Genomic DNA, 21,023 nt, shown 5'->3' on the forward strand with positions numbered 1-21,023 from the left:
TTATTTATTGATTTTAGAGAGAGAGAGAGGAAGTGAGACACAGAGGAAGAGAGAGAGAGAATAGGTAGAGATTTGTTGTTTCACTTATTTATGCATTCATTGGTTGATTCTTGCATGTGCCCTGATCAGGGATCAAACCTGCAACCTTGGCATATCAGGGTGATGCTCTCATCAACTGAGCTATCTGGCCAGGTAACTATCTGTCTTTCTCTTGCTGCTTTTAAAAGTCTCTCTTTGTCTTTTAACTTTGGCATTTTAATTTTGATGTGACTTGGTGTAGGCTTCTTTGGATTCATCTTGTTGGCACTTTCTGTGTTTCCCAAAGTTATGTGTCTTTTTCTTTCACCACGTAAGGGAAGTTTTAAGTCATTATTTCTTCAAATGAATTCTCAATCCCTTTGTCTTTCTCACTTCTTGTTTCCATAGCCCTGTGCTGTTGATATTGCTATGCTTAATGTTGTCCCACAGGTTCATTAAACTATCCTCATTTTTAAAATTCTTATTTTTCTTTTTACTGTTCTGATTTTGTGTTTTCTGCTACATTGTCTTCCAAGTCACTGTTTTGATCATTTGCTTCATCTAACCTGCTGTTGATTCCTTCTAGTGTATTTTTTAATTATATTTAAATTAAATTTATTGGAATGACATTGGTGGACATGATCATATAGGTTTCAGGTGTGGGTTTCTATGTTACAAGATTTATATGTTGTACCTTGTTTCCACCAACAAAAGTTAAATCTTCTCCCATCTATATATATAAAAGCCTAATATGCAAATTGTCCCTTCAGGAGTTCAACTGGGAGACCAAGAGTTAGATGGCTCACTATGATGTGTGCTGACCATCAGGGGGTGGTATGGAATGAAGGAAGGCCCCAGCCAGCAGCCAGAAAAGGGAGGCCCCAGCTGGCAGCAGGGAGGCTCCAATCAGCCCTGATTGTCAACCAGGCCTAAGGACCCTATCTGTGCACAAATTTAATGCACCAGGCCTCTAGTCACCATATAATAGGAGCCTGTTTACCCCTCACTGCCTTCCCTCTGGCAACCACCACACTACTGTTTATGTTTATGAGTTTCAGTTTAATATCCCACATATGAGTGAAATTGTATGATTCTCAGCTGTTGCTGACTGACTTATTCCACTTAGTATAATATTCTCAGAGTCCACTTATGTTGTTGCAAATGTCAGTATTTCATCCTTTCTTATGGCTGAGTAGTATTCCACTGTGTATATGTACCACATCTTCTTTATCCAGTCCTCTATCACAGGACACTTTATTTCTATGTCTTGGCCCGTGAATAATGCTGCAATGAACATACACATGCATATATGTTTGTGAATACATATTTTCTAGTTTTTTTGGGTATATACCCAGGAGAGGGATTGCTGGGTCAGATGGTAGCTGTATAATTAGGTTTTTGAGGAATCCCTAGACTGCTTTCCATAGTGGTTGTACCAGTCTACATTCCCACCAGCAGTGAATGAGGATTCCCTTTTTTCACAACCTCTCCAACATTTGTTATTACTTGTCTTGTTGATAATGGCCACTCTTACAGGTGTGAGGTGGTATCTCATTGTAGTTTTTATTTGTATTTCCCTAATTACTCCTGAGGTTGAACATCTTTTCATATATTTATTGGCTCTTTGTAGTGTCCTCTGCCCACTTTTAATTGGATTGTTTGGTGTTGCACTTTTTGAGTTCTTTATATAATTTGGAAATTAAACCTTTGTTGGAGTTACTGTTTGCAAATAGCATCTCTCATCGGTTAGCTGCCTCTTTGTTTTGTTGTCAGTTTCTTTTGCTGTGCAGAAGCTTTTCATTTGATATCGTCCCATTCACTTACTTTTGGTTTTACTTCTCTTGCCTTTAGAGCTAAGTTCATAAAATGTTCTCTACAACCAAGATCCATACATTTTGTACCTGTATTTTCTTCTATGTGACTTATTGTTTTGGGTCTCATGTGTAGGTCTTTGATCCATTTTGAATTAATTTTTGTAAATGGGGACAAACTGCATTCCAGTGTCATTCATTTGCATGTGGCTTTCCAGTTTTCTCATCGCCATTTATTGAAGAGAATATCTTTACTCCATTGTGTGTTTCTGGCTCCTTTGTCGAAAATTATCTGTCCATATACATGTGGTTATTCATCTGTGGTTTTCTTTTCTTGTGATTTATTTATCTGGTTTTGGCATTAGGATAGTATTGGAGTCATAGAATGAATTGAAAGCTATTCCCTCCTCTTCTATTTTTTTAATAAGAGTTTCTATAGGATTGGTGTTATTTCTTTCTTAAATGTTTGGAATTCACCAGTGAATCCTGTGATTCCTGATGAGTCTTTTATTTTGAACATTCTGCAGTTCTAATAAGGCCCTTGTCATCAATCTTTGTGTTTTAGTTGTGTTTCTCTTCTGTCTCCTTATTTCTTGTCTCTGCCTCTTGCCTCTTTCTCATACTCTCGGGTGAATTTTTGACAATTTGAGACTGTAAGGGCTGGCCAGTCCCCTCCAAGAAAGCTGAGGAAACTGTCCAATTTGTAGTTCCTCTAAACATTGATGGTTTTTTTGGTTCAAGAATCATGTGTGATATACTTTAGATACTAGTGTAGATAACTGACCATTGTGCTAAGCCAGTGGTTGCCAAATCAGTGGGCCATTAAATTGAACCTAGTTACTCCTGGAAGACTGGTGCAGGAGTTAGAAGGACTGCATTTTCAGAATTGACATGGGTGCTCCTAAGTGTGAATTTCTCTGGGCCTCAGTCTGACTGTCTGTAAAATTAGAAATAGAATACCTCAATCTTATTATTCAAAAAATGGAAGTAAATATATAATAACGGCAGAGAAAAGGATGCCAAATAACTTAATAAGTGGATAATAAGACAATTTATAATTTCAGTGGTTATTTGACTTTACAAGTTTTGACACTCAAAAGTAGCCCAATAACATTGGTATGCTTTGAGACAAAGTGTGGAAAGTTAAAAATGGGATTTGTTTAGATGTAGAATGCTTCGAAAAGAATGTTTTTAGTATTGCTGTGCCAACCCAGAAAAACACCACCATGTTCTAATGAAGAATAAAATTTAAAACATTGACAGGATCAAATAACAGGACAAATATGAAAATACTTTTGGAATTCTTTAATAAAGGATTGATACAAATCTAGAGTAAACTTCTAAACCCAATAGTTGGATGATTAGTAGCTACCACAGTCAATAGATTGAGAGGCTGAAAGCTGAAATAAAGAGCTTCTTAACACAGTGTTTTTCAGAAAATGAAAAAAGGTTTGGAATCAGCTTTCCTGAACAAGAGTGTTTCATTTATTCACTGGAAAAATAATTACCTAGCACTTAACTCTGGGTCCTGTATAAGGCTAGAGAAATAATTAATAAAAGAAGCTCAGCTGGAGGTCACTCTCTGTCAGCCAGAGAGAGAATAGAGGTCAGGGCTCCTGCCATCACAGTTCCCAAGGAAAACCATGTTGCTGTATTTCTCCCCTCTGGAGCTCCCTGGATGACCCTAAAGTGTATTTGCTTTCCTCCTCTTAAAAGTGTTCTACCAATGCTTTCCATCATCTAATAGGTTCTGATCACCTAACCAGATGTGTCAGCATACCATAAGCACGGTCCTGAGCTGCTTGCCACCTACCCCACATGGTCTCCATGTCCTACCTATGCCATTCTTACCATACCCACTAATCCCAACTAGGTTTAGTTTCTTTACCATGTTCTGTGGACCCTAAAGAGGGGTGGAGATGGAGCAGAAATAGGGGAATATTTCTGGCAACAGAGACTCCATTTCACAGTGCCATTTTCTCCAGAAATTTGGCAGTTAAGCCTCAGAACATGAATTCCTAATCATATTTGTCATTCCTTCATAGTACTGTTCACCTTATCAGGAAGGAGGGACTCTTGAATAGAGCCACCTCTTCCCCCATTACCACCCCCTTCACCTCTCGCTCTCTTTCTCTCATCTACTCCTTTCTTAGCTTTGCCTTTTCTTTGGCTTTGCTCCCTTATTCCCAATTTGAGCTCCTGTTAGTTGTCCAAAACAACAGGAATTTGTGAAAGCATGTAATATACCAATATTTGGAGAGTTTGGCTCTTGGAGTATCTTCTCCCCCTCTTTCAACTCAGAGGGAGAGCTCAGCTAAGTTGGCTTTTGGCAGCCAAGGAATGAAGAATCTGGTCTCACATCTGAGTTCTTTTCTGAGCAGTCTTCCTGTACTTCAAAGCCTATGAGCCTGAGTAAGGAATCAGGGCACGAATTGAGCATTTGAGTGAAAACACTTATAGCATAAGGAATCTTGAGGGCCAATAGACCCAGGATGGAACTGGAAAGGTCAGGGCTCCACTCTTGCAATTCCTAGGCTAAACAGAAGTCCAGCTATCTGTGTGTTCCTAAAGCAGGAAAGGAGGGGGTACCTGTTGAATATAGATATTATGTTCACTTCAGGTACAGGCATTTTGGGGACCAACTCTCTGGGAGTACTAATTCACCTGAGGGTAGTGCTTGAGGTTGAAGAGAACTGTGAGAGCCACTGGATGAAAGCTGTGGATGATGGGTTTATACATAGTTAATCCTCAAAGTCCTAGGGCTTTGTTGGACAGAAAGTCAAAAGTTAGGCATTTGTTTAGCACTTAGTGCAGCTGTGGGTTTAAATAATGCCCTGTGCCTGAGCGAAAGTTGTGGGATGCCACATCTGATTTTGCCAGGTTGTTTAGAAATATGACCCTCTACATCACCTGTTAAAATCTACTTTTCACCCTTCCAAACTCTCCCACATCTCAGCTGCCTCATCAAAATATATTTGTCTTCCTCTTATGAGAGCAAGAGTAATATGGAAAATAATAAAAACTCCCTAGCTCTAAGACCAAGGACTGTCAAGAATTCTAGAATAACTCTACCAATGCCTTGTATTTTCCAAAAAGGAAAACTGAGTGCAAGAAAGGTAAAGGATAACCAATAGCACTTATTTATCATCAACATGTTTATTATCATTATAATTATAACTATTGTTTCTCCTTTTAAAAAATATAGTCATCCCTTGATTATTTTTCTTCCACTAAATTTCCTCTGATAATGTTTCCTGCTAACAATCCTTTACATACTTTCTCTTACATTATTAATCTAAGTATTAGATTACCTTACTTTTATTTAACATAGTAAATTTTCTTTCACTTGGGATTTTGACCTCTCTCTAAATCTTTAAATAGAAAACTTTACTCTGGCCTTTAACCACGAAATTTATGAATTTCATTGCTCTTATTTTAAGAAATGTGTTTCTTATTCTACTGTAAGATCTTTTGAAACAAAGATAATATGTAATTTATTTAGCATCTTCAATGCTTGTGGGATTACCCTTTCTCTGTTCTAGAGAGGATGATAATTAACTGTTAAATAAGTGAATATCATATATGAATGGCTTCATTTAAATACACACACACACACACACACACACACACACACACACACACACACACACATTTAGCATTTAAAAACTATATCAAAGTACTGTTTTCTATTCCTCCCATGAAGTATAGTTAAAAAACTGGATATTGTATGTGAAACAAATAAAGAAGTCTAAAGGGTAGAAAGAAAAAGGCCTATGGTCTCAGGACCAAAAGAACAACACAGCAATTTTCTTTTTGCCTCATATATCTTACATCTGGAGCTGAAAAAGCCCATCAACCAGAAATTCTAATGAGAATAGATAAAATAAGCCCCAAATAAAAGCCTGCTTTATTTAGAAAAATACAGGAAAGGGGTAGTCTAGCAAGATAGAATACTTTTAGACAATAACTGCAGCCAAATGCCATGGGAAAAAAATGCTTTTCAACTGACCTTTACAAGTAAAGGCCTAGTGGAGAACCTAGACTTATACACTCACCCAGCTGTAACAAGGTGTCTCAACCTGCCTTTCCCCTCCCATACTGAGATCCTATCAGAGTAAACTGAGTAGGGAGCCAGGAATTCCATTATACTGTACCCCCATGAAGTTAGTGAAGACCATACAGAGAGCCTGGACTTTCACCATTGCCAGACTGTAACCTCCAACTCTCCTCCCATTCCTGGAGTAGTGCCAAGGTGATTACAGTAAAGGCCAAGCAGGAAAGCAGTATTTTCACCATCTCTTAGTATCATATCAGTTGAAGCAATGTGGGAAATAGTAGCAAGGGACCCCTACCTCTTCCAAAAAATAAGGTATCAGAGGAAGCCTAGTGTTTGAACACCAAACACTGATCAGCAATAACAAAGCACCTATCCTCCACAGAGTGTCAATGGAGGCTAAGCAGGGAACATGGACTTCCACCCCCATTTCTTCCACTCCATCTAGCAATAAAAAGGTGGGTGCCTTGCTGGCACAGTGTCATAGAAGGTCTACTAAAAAATAATATTTAAATAAGATCCAGAGTCTCATAATATAATATCCAAAATGTCTAGGATACAATAGAAAACCACTTGCCACATCAAACACTAGGAAATCTCAACTTCAATGAGACAAGATAATTAATTTATACCAACAACTAAATGACAAAGATGTAGGAGTTATTTGACAAGGATTTTAAAGCAGCCATCATAAAAATGCTTCAGTGAACAATTAAATGCTTATTGAATGGGCTCCACAACAGAATGGAGAGGACAGAGGAAAGAATGAGTGAACTTGAAGATAGAAAAATAGAAATTATCTAATCTAAACAACACAGAGAAAATAAATTAGAAAAAAAAAGAAAAGAGACTCAAAGAACTGCAAGGCTGTAATAAAAGATGCAACATTCCTGTCATTAGAGGAGTCCTGGACAAAGAGCAGGAATGAGTGGCTGAAAAAATGCTCAAAGAAATAATGGCTGAAAAATCCACAGATTTGACAAAATACAAACTTATAATGTTAAAAACATGAATGAGCACCAAAGAGGATGAATCAAAGAAATCTATACCAAAACACATCAAAATCAAAGTTCTGTAATCTAAACATTCACATGTAACATAATCTTGAAAACAGTGAGTTGGAGAGGATCTAAGATATCAGTGAAGTAGATGGAAATTATACTCACCTTCTCCCAGGATAAAACCAGAAATACAACTAAATTATAGAACAATCCCAAATAACCAACTGAACACTTGCTGAACAGACTTACAGAAGAAGCCACATCTAGACTGGTAGGAAGGGCAGAGGTATGGAAAAGGCTGTGAGGATTAATAAGAAGAAAAAAAAAGCTATGTCTGGCCAGCATGGCTCAGAGGTTGAACATTGACTTATGAACCAGTAGGTCACAGTTTGATTCCCAATCAGGGCACATGCCCGGGTTGCAGGCTAATCCCCATTAGGGGTGTGTGTGGGATCGATGATTCTAGATCATCACTGATGTTTCTGTCTCTCTCTCCTTATCCCATGCTCTCTGAAATCAATAAAAATATATTAAAAATGACATTGAAACGTTTAAAATGAACCAATGAGAAATCATGCAAATGAAGCTTGCAATTAAGGAGATTAAGAGTGAACTACTGAGCATAGAAAACAGAGCCAACCAGATGGAGGAAATAATTAGTGATATTGAAGATAGGAATCTAGAAATGATGCAGATGAAAGAAGGAAAAGACCTGAACATAAAGAAAAATGAAAGCACTCTATGAGAAATATCTGACTCTATCAGAAAAGCAATATTAGAATAATAAGCATTCCAGAGGAATAAGAGAGGGAGCAGGGAATGGAGAGTCTATTCAAACAAATGGTGGATGAGAACTTCCCAAACCTATGAAAAGAACTAGATCCTCAAATCCAAGAAGCAAACAAAACACCTAGATACCTCAATCCAAAGAGGCCCTCTCCAAAGTACTTTGTATTAAAACTGTCAAAAATTAATGACAAATAAAAAATTCTCAAATCAGCCAGGGAAAAGAAGGAAGTGACCCACAAAGGCAAATCCATCAGAATTAAATCTGACATCTCAGCAGAAACTCTACAAGCCAGAAGAGAGTAGAAACAAATGTTCAGATGTCTGAAAGATAGAAATTACCAGCCACGGATAATATATCCAGCAAAACTATTCTTTAAATATGAAGGAGAGAAAAAAAAGGCGTTCCATTGAAGGAAATAATCAAGGGAGTTATTCTACCTGAAACAAAGAACATAAGGTCAGAACACTAAGGGTAAGAGCACAAAAATACTTACAGCATAAACATGGATAATTTGTGACAAAAAACAAACAAACAAACATAAAAGGGGAGGTGGTAAAGGTCTGAACTGGGAAAGGAGGATGAAGATCAGATGCACTCAAAAGGAAAAAAAAAAACCTACTGTATATATGCAACTTTATTATTTATAAACCTAATGGTAATCATACACAAACATCCCCAAACCAGGATACATAGCTTAAAAAGGAAAGAAGTATGGAATACCACCAAATAAAAACAACAAACAGAAACACAAAGGAAAAGAACTAATGGAGGACAGAGCTACCAGAAAACAAAAGATAAAATTACTATAGTAGCCCTAGCTGGTTTGGCTCATTGAATAGAGTGTCAGCCTGTGAACTGAAGGGTCCCGGGTTGTGGGCTCGATCCCCAGTGGGGAGGGGGGGGGAGCGTGCAGGAGGCAGTCAATCAATGATTCTCTCTCATCATTGATATCTCTCTCTCTCTCTCTCTCTCTCTCTCTCTCTCTCTCTCCCTTCCTCTCTGAATCAATAAAAATAAAATTTTAAAAATGACTATAGTAAGTCCTCTTACATCAATAATTACCATAAATGAAAATGGTCTGAATTCATCAATAAAGAGGTACAGAGTAGCAGAGTGGATTTAAAAAAAAAAATACCTCAACGATATGCTGTCTACAAGAGACTCATCTAATCTGCAAAGACAAAGTTAGATTCAAAGTAAAAGAGTAGAAAATGATTCTCCAAGAAAATTATATCCACAGAAAAGCAGGTGTAGCTATACTTATATCTGACAAAATAGACTTAAAGATAACAAAAATAACAAGAGACAAAGATGGACAATTTATAATGATAAGTGGGATACTACATCAAGTAAATTTAACACTTCTTAATATATGTGCACACAACCAGGGAGCACCAAAATATATAAAACAACTACTCACAGAACTAAAGGAAGAAACAGATTTAAACACAATCATAGTTGGGGATCTTAATACTCCTTTGGTAGGTCTAGATAGATCAACCAAACAGCATATCAATAAGGAAATATTGGCCTTAAATGAAATACTAGGTCAAATGGAAATAATTGACATTTACAGAACCTTCCATCATGGAACACCAGGTTATATATTGTTCTTCAGTGAACATGGAACATTCACAAGGATGACCATATGTTGGGTCATAAAATTAGCATCAACAAATTAAAAAAGGTTGAAATGATAATAAATAAATATATTATCTAATCACGATGCCTTGAAATTAGAAATAAACTTCAAAAAAGTAGTAAAGAAACACACAAGTATGAGATTAAACAACATACTACTAAAAAATGCATGGATCCAAGAAGAAATAAAATATGAGATAAAAAGATATATAGAGACAAATGAGAATGATAGTACAACATATTAAAACTTCAGGGATGCAGCGAAAGCAGTGATACTCAACGAAAGCAGGCCTATCTCAAGAAATAAGAGAAATCCCAAGTAAACAACACAAGATCACATCTTAAAGAACTAGAAAAAGCAGAACAAAGGCAACCCAAAGTCAGAAGAAAGGAAATAGTAAAAATTAGAGCAGAATTAAATGAAATATAGAACAAAAACACTATACAAAAAATTAATAAGAGGAGATAAAAAATGACAGCAAAGTGGATGTTACACAGACATGCTCCCAGGACCAAGCTGGAATTACAACTAAAATACAAAAAACCCATCCTGAATAATCAACTGAAGACTATCTGGAAAGAACCCTGATTACCAAGGATGGAATGTGAAGACCACATAGAGACTAGTAGAAAGGGCAGAGGCGCAAAAGGGCTGGCTGGGCTCTTACAGATAGCAGCTGAAGTTCCGGAGAGATATTTCAGCTGTGGACGGTTGCAACTGAGAAATTTGTGGACTAATACCCAAACTGGCCCCTCCAGCAGAGAGCACCAAAACTGAGAAAGATGCCCACATAACATCTGGCTTTGAAAAGCATTAGGGTTGTTGTTAGCCAGAGGACAGTTGGAAATGCAGGTTTTCTCTTAAAGGGCCAACACAAAATTTCATGTGAAGCCACTCACCTTGTGCTCCAGCAGAGGGAGGGCACAGTGGCTACAGCAGTGTGAGGAGATTCCAGGTTTAAGGGCTCTGGGGTTAGAGCTCAGAAGTCAGCCAGCCTGGTATCCTCTGCTGAGTCAATCCCTCATACTGTAGAGGACATCTTTCTCCAGCTGACCTTTACCATCCAGGCAGCTTCTGCCTTGGGGGCAGGGGCAGAGCAATTGCCATGTCCTTTTGGAAAACACCTTGCTTCACCCTGTGGAGTCTACACCTTGTTGTGTTCTATAGCTTAAGGTTAATTAATAGGGAGAATGACAATCAGACTCCAGGCACAGGCAGATATCTGGAGGCTTTAAGTTTTGCTTGGTCTTTTGGACCTAGTTATAGGAAAAGCACACCTTAGGGCACATTTTGGTCCTTTCCAAGGTCACTCAGCCTCAGCAGAAGGAGCCACAAGATTTGGATTTCTGACAGCTTCAAATAGAGTACCCAGTGCAAGTCACAGGCAGCATCTGACATTGTTGAGCACTGTACACTGGGAGTCATAGCAGATCTATCTAATACATAAATACAAACACAAACAGGCAGCCAAAATGGGGAGACAAAAAAAACAAGCCCCAAATGAAAGAACAAGAGAATTCTCCAGAAGAATAGCTAAATGAAATGGAGATAAGAAATTTAGCAGACATAGAGTTTAGAATAATGATTACAAGGATGCTCAGCAGCGTGAGAAAATATATAGAAACTACAAAAAAAGACCAGTTGGAAATTAAGAATGACGTAGCACTAATAAAGACCACATTGGATGGAATACACATTAGATTACGGGAAGCCAAGGATCAGGTTAATGAATTAGAAGACAGGGTAGAAGAAAATCACTCAATCAGAGAACCAAAAAGAAAAAAAACAATTTGAAAAAAAAAACAAACACAAAATAGGAGGAAAGCTTAAGGGAGCCTTGGGACAACATGAAACATAACAATATTTGCATAATAGGTGTCCAGAAGGAGAAGAAAGTGAGCAAGGTATAGAGAACATGTTTGAAAAATGATGGCAGAAATGTTCCCTAACCTGGTGAAGGAAAAAGTCACACAAGTCCAGGAGGTACAGCGAGTCCCAAGCAAAAAGAACCCAAACAGGCCCACACCCTGACACATCATAATTATAATGCCAAAAAATGAAAGACAACGAGAGAATTTTAAAGACAATAAGAAAAAAGCAATTTGTTACCTACAAATAAGCAACCACAAAGATGTAAACTAATTCTCATCAGAAACACTACAGGCCTCAAGTGAAGGGCATGAAGTATTCAGGTAATGAAAAGCAAGGATCTGAAACCAAGATTACTATACCCAGCAAGGCTATAATTCAAAATAGAGGGTGAAATAAAGAGTTTCCCAGATAAGAAAAAAGGCTAAAGGAAATTATCACCACCAAACCAGCACTGCAAGAAATGATAAGAGGGACTGCTATAATGAGAAGAAATAGTATGTAGAGAGACACTTAGGCATACAGAATTAACATGGCAATAAATAAAAACTAACCAATGATGACCTTAAATGGATTAAATGCTCCAATTAAAAGACACAGGGTAGCTGAATGGATACAAAAATATGACCCAACTCTACGCTGTCTACAAGAGACCCACCTCAGAAAAAAAGGCTCACACAAGATGAAAGTGGAAGAATGGAAAATATTTTCCATGCAAATGGAAAACAAAAAAGCTGGGGCAGCATTACTCATATCTGACAATATTGACTTCAAAATGAAGGTCATCACAAGAGACAACAAAGGTCACTACATAATATTGAAGGAATCAATCCAATGGGAGACTATAACCTTGGTAAACATATATGCAACCAATATAGGAGGACCTAAATATAGGAGAGAGAAAAAAAAAACTTCAGCAGACTTTAAGACAGAGATTGACAACAATACAGTCATAGTAGGGGACTTTAACACTCCCCACTGACTTCTCTGGATAGATCTTACAGACAAAAAATTAACAAGTAGGAGGAACCAAGATGGCGGCATAGGGAAACACCTGAACTTGCTGCCTCGCACAACCACATCAAAATTACAACTAAAAGACAAAACAGATATCCTCCAGAACCACGGGAAGGCTGGCTGAGTGGAATTTATACAACTAGAAGGAAAGAGAAAAGCACACTGAGACTGGGAGGAAGTGCGGAGGTGCGGAAGTGAAGTGCGGAGGTACGGAGGCGCATGGAAAGGTCTGGCAACTGAGTACACTGCTGTCTTTTTCAATTAGGAGGAAGATACAAGCTCCTGACTGCTCCGAACTCCAGTTCTTGGCGAGACTCTGGGGACCCAGACTCATATGGGGAGAAACTGGACTGTCTGGCATTGGGCCGGAACATGAAGGCGACTTTCTCTCAGAGGTGCTTGCAGCAATCATTGTTCTGGCATGGTGCTGTGGGACACAGAGACCTGGGGACCTCTTCGGCGCGGGGCTGATGGTCATCCATTGCTGTGTGCTCTCCCTTGGTTATTCCCTGAGACCCCACCCCAACCAATTTACAACCCCATCCAAGCTGTGTGCAGAGGCTTTGGCATATGAATAGTCTGGCCTTTTGCAATCTAAAATCTAACAAACTGCAGCTGGGTTGGAGAGCCCCAGAACCTCCAAAAGAAGGTCCAAGGCTCCACAGCAGCTTGCATTGCTTCACATCTGGGCCTCATCTGGGCACCTCCAAACCCCAAACAAAGAGGAGGAAACTGCAGATCTCTCTGTAGCTCCTGCTGGGTGGCCTCAGGCAGTGGCTGACTTTGCACTTCCTTGGAGATCCAAGAGCCAGTGTACCCAGTGGTCAGAGTGAGATCATCCAGATTACAACTTTTCACATCCATAAGAGACACACTCAGGGGACAGACTCAGTGAGTGCCAAAGCCCCACTGAAGCAAGTCTTGCCCCATAAGAGTGTCTCCAGCACAGAAGTTCTCCCATTGTAGACACAACTGATCCTCACAGCATACTGGCCTGGAGGTCAATTCCTCCCCTTGATACCAATAGCAATCAAGGCTTAACTACAACAAGACTGTACACAAAGCCCACAAGGGGGTACACCAAGAGTGTCCACCTCAGGTAATTAGGGAGGCCACTGGACCCTATAGGATACCTAGCACACAAAGCCACTCTATCAACACAGGGAAGCAGCCAAAATGTGGAGATAAAGAAAGAGGTCACAAATGAAAGAAATGGAGGAAAGCAAACACTGGATATAGAGTTCAAAACCACGGTTATAAGGTTACTCAAGAATCTTATAGAAACCTCTTAAAAATTTAGTGAGACCCTCAAGGATATGAAAAAGGACCAACTAGAAATTAAGCATAGACCGACTGAAATAAAGAATAATATACAGAGATCCAACAGAAGACTAGAGAATCCCAAGAATCAAGTCAAAGATTTGAAATACAAAGAAGCAAAAAACACCCAACCGGAAAACCAAAAAGAAAAAAAGAATCCAAAAATATGAAGATAGTGTAAGGAGCCTCTGGGACATCTTCAAGTGTACCAACATCCGAATTATGAGGATGCCAGAAGAAGAGAGAGAGCAAGATATTGAAAACCTATTTGAAGAAATAATGACATAAAACTTCCCCTACCTGGTGAAAGAAATAGACTTACAAGTCCAGGAAGCACAGAGAACCCCAAACAAAAGGAATCCAAAGAGGACCACACCAAGACACATCATAATTAAAATGCCAAGGGCAAAAGACAAAGAGAAAATCTTAAAAGCAGCAAGAGAAAAACAGTTAGTTACCTACAAGGGAGTACCCATAGGATTGTCAGCTGATTTCTCAATAGAAACTATGCAGGCCAGAAGGGAATGGCAAGAAATATTCAAAGTGATGAATAGCAAGAACCTACAACCAAGATTACTCTACCCAGCACAGCTATCATTTAGAACTGAAGGTCATATAAAAAGCTTCACAGATAAGAACAAGCTAAAGGAGTTCATCACCGCCAAACCAGTATTATATGAAATGCTGAAGGGTATTCTTTAAGAAGAGGGAGAAGAAGAAAAAGGTAAAGATAAAAATTATGAACAACCAAGTGACAACAAATACATATCTATCAACAAGTGAATCTAAAAACCAAGTGAATAAAAAATCTGATGAACAGAATAAACTGGTGAATATAATAGAATCAGGGGCATAGAAAGGAAATGGACTGACAATTCTCGGGTGGAAGGTGGTATAGGGGGGTGTGGGAATAGACTGGACAAAAATCGTATACTTATGAATGAGGACAGTGGGGTGGGTAAGGGCAGAGGGTGGGGTGGGAACCAGGTGGAGGGGAGTTATGGGGGAAAAAGAGGAACAACTGTAATAATCTAAACAATAAAGATTTATTAAAAAGAAAAATTAACAAGGAAACAATGGCTGTAAATGGCACACTGGATCAGATGGATTTAATTGACATTTATAGAACATTTCACCCCAAAGCTGCAGAATATATATTTTTCACAAGTGAACATGGGTCATTCTCAAAGATAGGCCACATGTTAAGACACAAAACAAATCTCTACAAGTTCAAGAAGATTGAAATCATATCAAGCATCTTCTCAGATCACAATGGAATAAAATTAGAAATCAACTACAGTAAAAACACTCAAAAATATTTAAACACATGGAGACTAAAGAATTAGAAAAAGAACAAGAATAGCCCAGAGTAAGTAGAAGAAAGGAAATAATAAAGATTAGAGCAGAAATAAAGGACAGATAGACTTAAAAAATGCAACAACCAAAAAATCAATGAAACCAAGAGCCACTTCTTTGAAAAGATAAACAAGGTTGATGAACCATTAGCCAGTCATCAAGAAACAAAGACAGGACACAAATCAACAAAATAAAAAACAAAAGTGGTGAAGTAACAACTGACACCACAGAAACACAAAGGATTGTAAGAAAATACTATGAACAACTATATGCCAACAAGCTGGACAATGTGGATGAAATGGACAAATTCCTAGAAACATATAATCTACCAAAACTGAATCACGAAGAGTCAGAAATCCTGAATAGGTCAATAATAACCAAGGAAATAGAAGAAGTAAAACAAAAAAAACCTCCCAGCAAACAAAAGCCCTGGTCCTGATGGCTTCAAAGGAGAGTTTTACTAAATATTCAAAGAAGAACTAACACTTATACTCCTCAAACAGGCAAAAAAATCCAAGAGGAAGGCCAAATTTCCAAGCTCTTTTTATGAGGCCAGCATTATCCTAGATCCAAAACTATATAAAGTCACTACACAGAAAGAAAATTATATGCTGATATTCCTGATGAACATAGATGATAAAATCCTCAATAAAATATTAGCCAATAAGGTACAGCAATATATTAAAAAGATCATACCCCATGGCCAAGTGGGATTTATTCTGGAGATTCAAGGCTGGTACAATATTTGCAAATAAACAAACGTGATACATCACATAAACAAAGTGAAAGACAAAAATCAGATGATCATATCAATAGTGCAGAAAAAAACACACATTCAACAAAATAAAACACTCATTTTTGATAAAAGCTCATAGCAACGTAGGAATAGAGGGATCATATCTCAATATAATAAAGACCATATATGACAAACCTACAGCCAAAATCAAACTGAATGGGCAAAAACTAAAAACATTTCCCCTAAGAACCACCAAGAGACTGGGATGTCTTCATTCATCACTCTTATTCCACATAGTACTGGAAGGCCTAGCCACAACAATGAGATAAGAAGAAAAAATAAAAGGCATCCAAATTGGAAAGGAAAAAGTAAAACTCTCATTATTTGCAGATGACATGATATTGTACATAGAAAACCCTAAAGACTCCACCAAAAAAACACTAGATTTAATAAATGAATTTGGCAAAGGAGCAGGATACAAAATCAACATCTAAATATCCATGGCCTTTTTATGCATACATGATGAATTCTTAGAAAGAGAAACTAAACAAATAATCCTATTTACCATTGCAACAACAAAAAATTAAGATACTTAGGAAGAAACTTAACCAAGGAGGAAAAATACTTGTACTCAGAAAACTACAGGACATTGAAAAAAGAGATAGAGAAAGATATAAACTAGTGGGAGAATATACTGTGTTCATGTATTGGTAGAATTAACATCACTAAAATGTCCACACAGCCCAAGAAAATCTACAGATATAGTGCAATCTCTATTAAAACACAAAGAGCATACTTCACAGATCTAGAAGAAATACTCCAAAAATTTATATGTATCCAAAAATGACCTCGGATAGCCACAGCAATCTTAAGAAGAACAAAGTTGGAGGGAGAGGGATCACCATACCAGATATCAAGTTATACTAAAAAGCCAGCGTATTCAAACAGCCTGGTACTGGCGCATGAACAGGCATATAGATAAAAGAATCAGAATAGAGACCAAGCCATTACACCCAATTAATATTTGACAAAGGAGGCAAGAATGTACAATGGATCAGAGACAGTCTCTTCAAGAAATGGTGTTGGGAAAATTGGACAGATACATGCAAAAAAATAAACCAGACCACCAACTTACACCACACACAAGAATAAACTCAAAATGGATAAAAGACTTAAATGTAAGTAATGAAACCATAAAAATCCTAGAAGAAACCATAGGCAGCAAAATCTCAGACATCTCTCCTAGCCATATGTTTACAGATACATCTCCTAGGGCAAAGGAAACTAAGGCAAAAATAAACATAGGGGACTGGTCAAAATAAAAAAGCTTCTGTACAGCAAAAGAAACCATCAACAAAATAACAAGAGAGACCACTGAATGGGAGAATATATTTGCCAATGATATATCCAATAAGGGGTTAATTTAAAAAATATATATAAGGAACACATACAACTTAACAAAAGGAAGACAAACAATCCAATTAAAAATGGGTAAATGACCTAAATACACACTTCTCCTAAGAGGACATATAGATGGCCAAGAGACACATGAAAACATGCTCAAAGTCACTGATCATCAGAAATATGAAAATTAAAACAACAATGAGTTATCACCTCACACCTGTCAGAATGGCTACCATCAACAAATCAACAAATGACAAGTGATGGTGAGGATGTAGAGAAAAGGGAACCCTAGTACACTGTTGGTGGTAATTCAGATTGGTGCAGCCGTTATGGAAAACAGTATGGAGTTTCCTCAAAAAGTTAAATATGGAACTGCCATTTGACCCAGTGATCCCACTTCTAATATATCCTAAAAAAACAGAAACACCAATCAGAAAGAATGTATGCACCCCTATGTTCATAGCAGCAAAAATTGCAATAGCTTAGATCTGGAAAGAGCCCAAGTGCCCATCAGTAGATGAGTGGATAAAAAAACTGTGGTACATTTATACCATGGAAAACTATGCATCAGTAAAAAAGAATAATCTCTTACCCTTTGAGATAGCATGGAGGGACCTGGAGAGTATCCTACTAAATGAAATAAGCTAGTCAGAGAAAGAAAAATACCATATGATTTCACTCATATGTGGATCTAATGAACAAAATAAACTGATTAACAAAATAGATCCAGAGCCCTAGCTGGTTTGACTCAGTGGATAGCACATCAGCCTGCAGACTGAAGGGTCCTAGGTTCAATTCCAGACAAGGACACATGCCTATGTTGCAGCCTCGATCCCCAGTGGGGGGTGTGCAGGAGGCAGCCAATCAATGATTCTCATTGATTTTTCTATCTCTCCTTATCCCTTCCTCTCTGAAATCAATAAAAAATATATATATTTTAACCTTTTGCACTCGGATGTCGAGTGTGACTCGACACGGTTAACATTAGAATAAAGGAATAGAGAAAAAAGCAAGCGAGTGCAAAGGGTTAAAAATAGATCCAGAGACATGGGTGCATAGAACAGACTGCAGAATCTCAGAGGGAAGGTAGAGGAGGATGTGTGGGTGGTAAGTGACCAACCAAAGAACTTGTATGCATGTAAGTATACACAGTGGAATACTACCCAGCCATAAGAAAGGATTAAATACTGACATTTGCAACAACATGGATAACCCATGGATACCGACAATAGGGTGGTGTAGGCCTGTTGCAGGGGTTGGTGGGTGATAGAAGAGGTCAATGGGAGGGAAAGAGGGACATATGTAATACTTTCAATAATAAAGATATAATTTTTTAAAATAAAAGAAAAATATGATTGCATGATGATAAACAAATAAAAAATATGTTGAGGTAATGCAAAAAAATTAATAAAACAAAGAGTTGGTTCTTTGAAAAGATTAATAAAATTGACAACCCCCTGGCTATATTCACTAAGGAAAAAAAAGGAAAAGACACATTTAAACAAAATCAGAAATGAGAGAGGTGAAGTCACCACAGACATCATAGATATACAAAGGATAATGCTAGTATATTATGAAAGACTAGTATATGCCACTAAATTCAATAACCTAGAAGAAATGAATAAGTTCCTAGAAATATATAACCTTCCTGGTCTAAATCATGAAGAACTGGGAAATGTAAAAGGACTGATCTGATCAGCAGTGAGGAAATTGAAATAACCATCAAAAACCTCCCCAATAATAAAAATCCAGGATCATATGGCTTCAGTAAATTCTACCAAACATTCAAAGATTAAAAACCTATCCTTCTCAGAGGAGAAACTAAGATGGCGGCATAGGTAAACACCTGAACTTGCTGCCTCACACAACCACTTCAAAACTACAACTAAAAGACAAAACAGGTATCATCCAGAACCACGGAAAGGATGGCTGAGTGGAAATTCTACAACTAGAAGGAAAGAGAAAAGCACACCGAGACTTGGAGGAGGAGCAGAGGTGCAGAAGTGAAGTGCAGAGGTATGGAGGCGAGTGCGTGGAAAAGGCTGGCAACTGAGTATGCTGCTGTCTTTTTCAATTTGGGGGGGGGGGGTAAGGGCAGAGGGTGGTGTGGGAACCAGGTGGAGGGGAGCTATGGGGGGGGGGGAGAGGGACAACTGTAATAATCTGAACAATAAAGAGTTATTAGTAATAAATAAATAAATAAATAAATAAATAAATAAAACCTATCCTTCTCAAACTCTTCCAAAAAAAAAAAAAAAATTGAAGAAGACACAATACTTTCTAACACGTTTTATGAGGCCAATATAACCCTGATACCAAAATCCAGCAAGGATAACAAAATAAATAAATAAATAAATAAATAAATAAATAAATAAATAAATAAAACTACAGACCAATATACACTGAGTGGCCAGATTATTATGATCTCTGAATGCATAATAATCTGGCCACTCAGTATATATCCTATATAATAAATGGCTAATATGCAAATTGTCCCCTCGACCAGGAATTCGACCAGCAGGCAGGCCGGCCAACCACCCATGTCCCCTCCCCCTGGCTAGGCTGGCCAGACCCCACCCATGCACGAATTCATGCACCAGGCCTCTAATATATATATATATATATATATATATATATATATATATATATATATTATACACACACACACACACACACACACACACACACACACACACTGAGTGGCCAGATTATTATGCGTTCAGAGATCATAATAATCTGGCCACTCAGTGTATATCTGATGAATACAGATGCAAAAATCCTAAACAAAATATTAGCAAATCGAATAAAGCAATACATAAAACAAATAATACATCACTATCAAATGAGGTTCATTCCAGGGACACAAGGATGGTTTAACATATACAAATCAATCAATGTAACCCACCACATTAACAACAACAACAAAAAGATAAAAATAATATGTTCTTACCAATAGATGCAGAAAAAAGCATTTGATAAGATATGATAACCATTCATGACAAAAACAGTCAATAAAGTAGAAATAGAAGGAAAATACCTCAACATAATAAAGGCCATCTATACTAATAAAAGCCTAGGTGGTCCTCGCACGTGAGGTCATCACAAGATGGCTGACACAAAGATGGCCACCACAAGATGGCCATGTGCATAGCAGAGGCGGGGCCCAGTGGCTGCTCCGCACGGTGAGGCCTGGGGGTCCTGTGGCTCTGTGTGGTGCAGAGGAGGTTGGTTTCGGTGGAGGAGGCAGGTCACAGCAGGGAAGGGCAGTTGTGAGCAATCAGGCCGGCAAGGGAGGGCAGTTGTGGGTGATCGGGTTGGCATGGGAGGGCAGTAGGGGGTGATCGGGCTGTCAGGGGAGGGCAGTTGGGGGCAATTGGGCCAGCAGGGGAGGGAAGTTGGAGGCAATCGGGCTGTCAGGAAGAATTGGTTAGGGGCAATCAGGCAGGCAGGCAGGTGAGCAGTTAGGAGCCCACGGTCCCGGATTGTGAGAGGGATGTGGGATCGGGCCTAAACTGGCAGTCAGACATCCCCTGAGGGGTCCCCGATTGGAGAGAGTGCAGGCTGGGCTGAGGGACACCTCCCCATGCACGAATTTCGTGCACCAGGTCACTGGTATATAATAAACCCTCAGCTAATATCATACTCAATATCAGCTAATATCATAATGGTAAAAAAACTGAAAGCTTTTCCTCTAAGGTCAGGAACAAGTCAAGGATGTCCACTCTTACCACTCTTAATCAACATATTTCTGGAAATCCTAGCCAGAGCCATAAGGCAAGAGAAAGAAATAAAATGCATCCAAATAGGGAAGGGAAAAGTCCAACTGTCACTTTATGTGGACAACATATTCTGTATATAGAAAACCCTAAAGACTCCATCAAAAAAACTATTATAAACAATAAACAAATACAATCAAGTTGCAGTATACAAAATCAATGTGAAAAAATCCATTGCCTTCCTATATACTAACAACAAAATTTCAGAAAAAGAAATGAAAAAACAACT

General features: G+C 38.2%; 1 protein-coding gene across 1 annotated transcript in view; it reads right to left on the minus strand.

The window, feature by feature from the left end:
* The window catches only part of SLC16A2 (solute carrier family 16 member 2), a 170,966-nt gene that overhangs the window by 38,520 nt on the left and 111,423 nt on the right, over window positions 1–21,023 (minus strand). The gene's annotated exons all lie outside the window — the stretch shown is intronic.

Source organism: Eptesicus fuscus, chromosome 1, assembly GCF_027574615.1.
Source record: "Eptesicus fuscus isolate TK198812 chromosome 1, DD_ASM_mEF_20220401, whole genome shotgun sequence".
NCBI lineage: Eukaryota > Metazoa > Chordata > Mammalia > Chiroptera > Vespertilionidae > Eptesicus > Eptesicus fuscus.